Raw genomic sequence first — 5,877 nt, forward strand, 5'->3', positions numbered from 1 at the left:
CACACACACACACACACACACACACACACACACACACACACACACACACACACACACACACACACACACACACACACACACACACACACACACACACACACACACACACACACGCACACACACATACACACACCTAGGCCCTACTTCACAGAGTAAGTACACACACACACACACACACACACACACACACACACACACACACACACACACACACACACACACACACACCTAGGCCCTACTTCACAGAGTAAGTTCCTTCACGCACACACACACACACACACACACACACACACACACACACACACACACACACACACACACTGACACTGACACTGGTGCTCAACATAAACTTTAGTGTGCACTCTTCGTATTATATTATTACACATTCTGCCGTTCAGTCGTTTTCCTACTGCAGATAGACACACGCTGCAGACAAGTGCTGGTATAAAGATCAGTTTTTTAAAAATACAATGCTGTTTTGTTTTTTTAATTCTACTTTTACTTGTGCCACCTCTGGTTGGTGTGTTGGTGTGACAATCAATGGCTTGGCTTTGGATGAGCTTTGACTATCAAGGCAACAAGCTCAGTACAGGGCAGATCAGAGCACACATGGCGCGTTCAGGCCGACTGAGAGCCGTGCCAGTGCCCGTTCCCCTTCCCGCACCTAATCCCCAACCGGCCGTCGTGTGCACGCCACAGATCTTAGCGTTCATGAACGGGAAAGTTAGTTCGAAATGCAAACCGAAAAATGTGTATTTTTTCTCGACGAACCCTGATGACGACGTGGTTCATCCAGGTAACACAGTCACGTGCGGAAAATTTCAGAGGCCCGTACGAACATGGGTGGAGGCGTGTCGTTTTGTTTTTTTATAACTTTATCAGATGCTCTGTCTATCTATCTATCTATCTATCTATCTATCTATCTGTCTGTCTGTCTGTCTGTCTGTCTATCCGTCTATCTGTCTATCCGTCTATCTGTCTATCCGTCTATCTGTCTATCTGTCTATCTGTCTATCTGTCTATCCGTCTATCCATCTATCTATCTAGCTATCTCAACTAGCTGCAACAGACCATATGAAGAGCTCTTTTCCAAAATGAGATATATCCATTTTATAGAATGTTGGGAAATTGACATTTTTGTATTGGGCATTCCATTGAATTGCTTTGCAAAATTTATAGAGGTTTAAAAGTATGTTCTCAAAACATTTGAATCGCAAGAATTCACACATAGATGATAGGAGTGGCCAGGGCTCACTTGAAAAAGAGAATTTTATTCTCAACGTGATTTTATTCCCTGGTTAAATAAAGGTAAAATAAAAAAAATAAAAAGGACTTCTTAACAGTCAATTCCAATATTAAAATGCAAAAGGACACAACCTATTTGAACAGATCCTCTTCAGTTGAGATGTATGTTCAGCAGCTTTGTTGCGTTTGGGGGATGGTTGCCGGGCAGACTTGCTCTGTTCAGCGTTGGTTTAGCTAACAACATTGATTTGATTTGATAAGGTTTGGCCGGTCCAATACGGACATGACCCGAGCTGTCAACTTTGTTTTGCCTTTTTTAGAAAGTGCTGTGTGTGCACATTCAAGGTCCATTACATTTCAACATTTTCCAAATCTCTGTTGAACCCTCTCATGCATATTTACCTTGTTCCTACAGGGATTAAAGCAAAAAAAAGTCATCTGACTGAACTTTTTTACCGGTTAGGTACCCGATCGAGTATCACTCCGTAACCCTACGAAAACCAATGTAGCCAGGCTTTGCCCTCATAACGAAACATACACGGGTTTTATGCAAGGAATGGTGCCAGAGCCAGCACTAGGCATAGGCAGACAGGGCAGTCGCCTAGAGCAGAATAGACCTATGTCTTGAGGGCGCCAGTAATACCAAAAAGTGCCACAAAATCAGAACTTCAACCAACATAAAACTTTACACTTCACATTAACAATGAATATTCATTATACACTCAGTAGGCCTATATACACTCTCAGTATGAATGTACCTGTAGGTACTAGATCAGATGTGCTCAATCAGATGTAGGCCTACAATGCTATGTTTACAGATGCCAATTTCTAAATACAAGAAAAAGGAAAGAGGGAAAGGGGACAGGCCTAGGCCACCAGATTGACTGGAACTGGCCGAGAATGGAGGGATAATGGATATATCAGACTGCAAACATTGAACTGCAATTTGGGGCATGTTTTGGTTATTTCCTCTTATTTCTACCCATTGTTTATGAATTGTTCATAACATTATGCAGAATGGATTCACAATGAGTGTTGCTTCAATATGGTCTAGCTGATATCACAGAATTATTGACTTGGAATTGCAATGCGTTGATACAGTGATCCCATTATGTTTTTTTGTAGTAGTAGTAGTATATTTTGTCTTTCCCATCAGAATGGACAACACTGTTCTGGTGAAAGCACTGGTGCGCATTGCTTGCAGTATTTCTGACATTTAAAAAATAATGCACTGGTCATAGCAATCAGAGGGAGAAAACTAGTTGGTTACTTTGTATGATTTTCACTATTCATCCTGTTACAGATAACTTGACGTTGACGTTTACAAACAGGGTGCGGTAGTCTACCTCTTGTGTTCTACCGTTTTGAAAACCTATGGCTACCGGTACGTTTTTGCTTCTCGATGTGCGGTGACAGGCACACGCTTACCATTGATTTAAAAAACGTCCCCGATTCCTACACGCACCCGTGTTCTCTCCTACAAGCTGACACGACACAAGCAGACACGACACAGTCACAGACATACGTCTATCGAAAGTAACACACTTTCCCAAGCTTGTCGCGTAACTTTCCACTCGAATCAAGGCAAATCACCCACCTATCAGTCTAGAGTGCGCAAATAACTGAACTCAAACGAAGCGTAGGCCTATAGTCCGAGAAGATGGGCACAGACGTTGAGCCACTCAAAAACAAGCACACACACAACTGTTGCTGCACACTATTCCAGTTAGCAAAAATATCGACAACAACAAAGTTAATATGCTATGATTACAGGTTAGACTGTAAATTGTCAGAAAGACAACTAGAGCTAGTTCTACACGTAGCCAGTCAAACGCGCTAAACTTTGAGGATGAAACGCATGGTATTACGCACGGTATATCCTAGCTAGCTGCCAATGATAGCCGTCCCATTGGGGCTATGAATAATGTTAGTAAAAGTCACAATGCTTAAAAGGAAAACCCTTCATGAAAAGGATATCATGCGCAGTCGAAGTAAACTATTCTTTTTTTCTAACTATCCACCACGGCAGGTGCAATGATAATGGAAACGTGTCCTACCTTCTTCCAGCTATGCATTCCATGCATATGCATTATTATTAGCCCATATTGGAATATTAGTCCAACTCGTTTAATGATGGTCATTGCACTTTAAAGACATAGTATTACACTTATTTTCTTTTCTGCCATCAGCAACAATGTTGGCTATTTGTTGTTTTAATCTCTCGCGCTGCGCTGCAACTGATTTGTTGACCGCTCGTGAACTTTTTTTTTTTGGAACACGGAAGACGATGGCTCAAAACTACTGAGTGAATCTGTTCTATGACACCACCGGTGGTGGCGTGTATAACTATATCCGTACACCAAACGCACCTTTCCTCCCCTTCTCATGACCAGGAGTGCTCTCGATTAGAGTTCAGTTGGAATGTAAAAATTGTAAATTAATTGACATGAATTATAAGGACGGAAATCCGTCCAAACGAAAATCCAGCTGACGGAAATCCGTCATAGCGACGGAAAACTTTAATCCCTGTGTTCCTATTCATTTTCACTTCAATATACAGTCATAGGAAAACGTTTGTACACCCTTTGAAATTTCTTACATTACATTTCAGATTGTTTTTTTTATCTGATCTGCAAGTACAGGAAACGCCTGGTTATGGTTATTGCAAATAACTGAGGGCTAAAACCTATTGAATGCAATAGTGTACTTACTTATGCCTTACTTACTTATGCCTCAATGTTTAGATCTTATGGCCAATAAAAATATGAAAACATGTAAATGTTTGGGTGGAATTAGTTAAAGCAGACTCTGTTCCTTCTTGGGATTTCTGGGAAGATCAGATCATGTTTTATGACCAATTCTGACAGAAATGTAAGAAATTTCAAAGGGTGTACAAACTGCATATGCATGGACTGGAGTGAATACTCCATTGAAATGTATTGTTATAATGCACTCATTACATTATTACATTACATTACATTGCATTTGGCAGATGCTTTTTATCCAAAGCGACTTCCAGTTATGTAGCTACAGTCCCTGAGTGCGTTAAAATATGCAACCTTGCCTCCTCCACTTGTGCTTGCCTCCTCGTACCAGGAAGTAATAGGTCATGATGACATCACTGACAACAGCATTATATTTCAACATCTTGCAAAAGCTCAATTGTAGAGTCTTTTTCTCATTTGCAATTGGGATGGTGAACAGTCCCTCAAAAGTTGTTGTAGCTATGCTGACACCTGGGAAACTTTATTGTTTTCTCCACGGAGTAGGGGCCGGGAGGAGGGACGAGGAGACGAGCACAAGTGGAGGAGGCAAGGTCGCATATTGTAACGCACTCCCTGTAGCAATGGGGCGTTTGGTGCCTTGCTCAAGTGCACTTCAGCTATGGATGAAGGTGCTGGTAAGGGGTGGGATTTGAACCTGCAACCCTCTGATCCCTCTGATGCTGGAGGATGCAGCAAGAGCGATACGAGCGATAGACGCGACAGAGTGTGTCTTTAAAAGCAGAATGCAAGTCAAGTCAGCTTTTATTGTCAGTTTCTTCATATGCACAGGTCATACAAGGAAATTGAAATTGTGTTTGTCTCTCTATACCATGAAAGGACATAGACATTCACAGGACTGACATAATGCCCTCCGACATTTCCATTGGCTGTGGCGGCTGTCGCCGAACCGGATCATAGCTCATTTGCATAATATTCGCTCAAGTCCTATTTTAATATTTATTTCTTCAAAATGCTACTATTACTATGTCAGAACGCTATAAAGGACTTTAGGAAAAGCACAACAAATACCTCCTCTTAATGTATGTTCTCTACAAGTCTTCTGTTGTCCAGTCTTGCACTTTAAATGTCTGTATGAGCACTGTGTCCATACTGTCTTATGTCCATGTATGAGTACTGTCTATGTCTATACTGTCTATGTCCTTAGCTAGATTAGTCTATGTCTGCATGGGAAAGCAAGAAATTGAAAGTAATGGGAAAGCAAGAAATTGAATGTAATTTCAAATTCTTTGTATGACCAGTGCATGTAAAGAAATTGACAATAAAACCAACTTGACTTGACTTGACTTGACTTGACTTGACTTGACTTGACTTGACTTGACTTGACTTGACTCAAGTCCAACTACAAACTGTCGCCCGAATCCCTTTTGTCTCTTCTCTCGCCAGCGACTCAATACAAAGTCAATTACTTCTGTTGCTGGAATCGCTCAAGTCGTGCTTGGTGTATTTGTGCGGTTACATGTACCGGTACCAGAGATATTCTATAGAGATATGCCAACATAATAGGTTTCTATGGGCACCTAACGCGACCAGGTTCCGGTCTGCCTAAAGGGGCGTGTCATAATGCTCCTACAATGAATAGAACAGTCCTTAGGTCTGCCTAGGTCTGCCTAAGGGGGGCCATAATAGAACCAGGAAACAATGGGCCAATGGAACCTCTCTCTCTCTACTCTCTCTGCCGGTACTCTGAACTGCATGGCTCAACAGAGTTGACTACTGTAGATGGGAGAAATTCCACACACTAGATTTTTTTTTTCTCGCAAGAGCTTTAGGGCAAAACTCTTTGACATTTCGCTGCAGTGCACTCACTGCTGAAGTTCCTGGAGTTAGAAGGAAGCTTTCTAGGAAC

The 5,877-nt window shown here is 41.7% G+C and overlaps 1 protein-coding gene across 1 annotated transcript in view; it reads left to right on the plus strand.

Annotated features, from left to right (window-relative positions):
- The window catches only part of nagpa (N-acetylglucosamine-1-phosphodiester alpha-N-acetylglucosaminidase), a 62,382-nt gene that overhangs the window by 50,419 nt on the left and 6,086 nt on the right, over positions 1-5,877 (plus strand). The window lies entirely within an intron of this gene.

Source organism: Engraulis encrasicolus, chromosome 5 (assembly GCF_034702125.1).
Source record: "Engraulis encrasicolus isolate BLACKSEA-1 chromosome 5, IST_EnEncr_1.0, whole genome shotgun sequence".
NCBI lineage: Eukaryota > Metazoa > Chordata > Actinopteri > Clupeiformes > Engraulidae > Engraulis > Engraulis encrasicolus.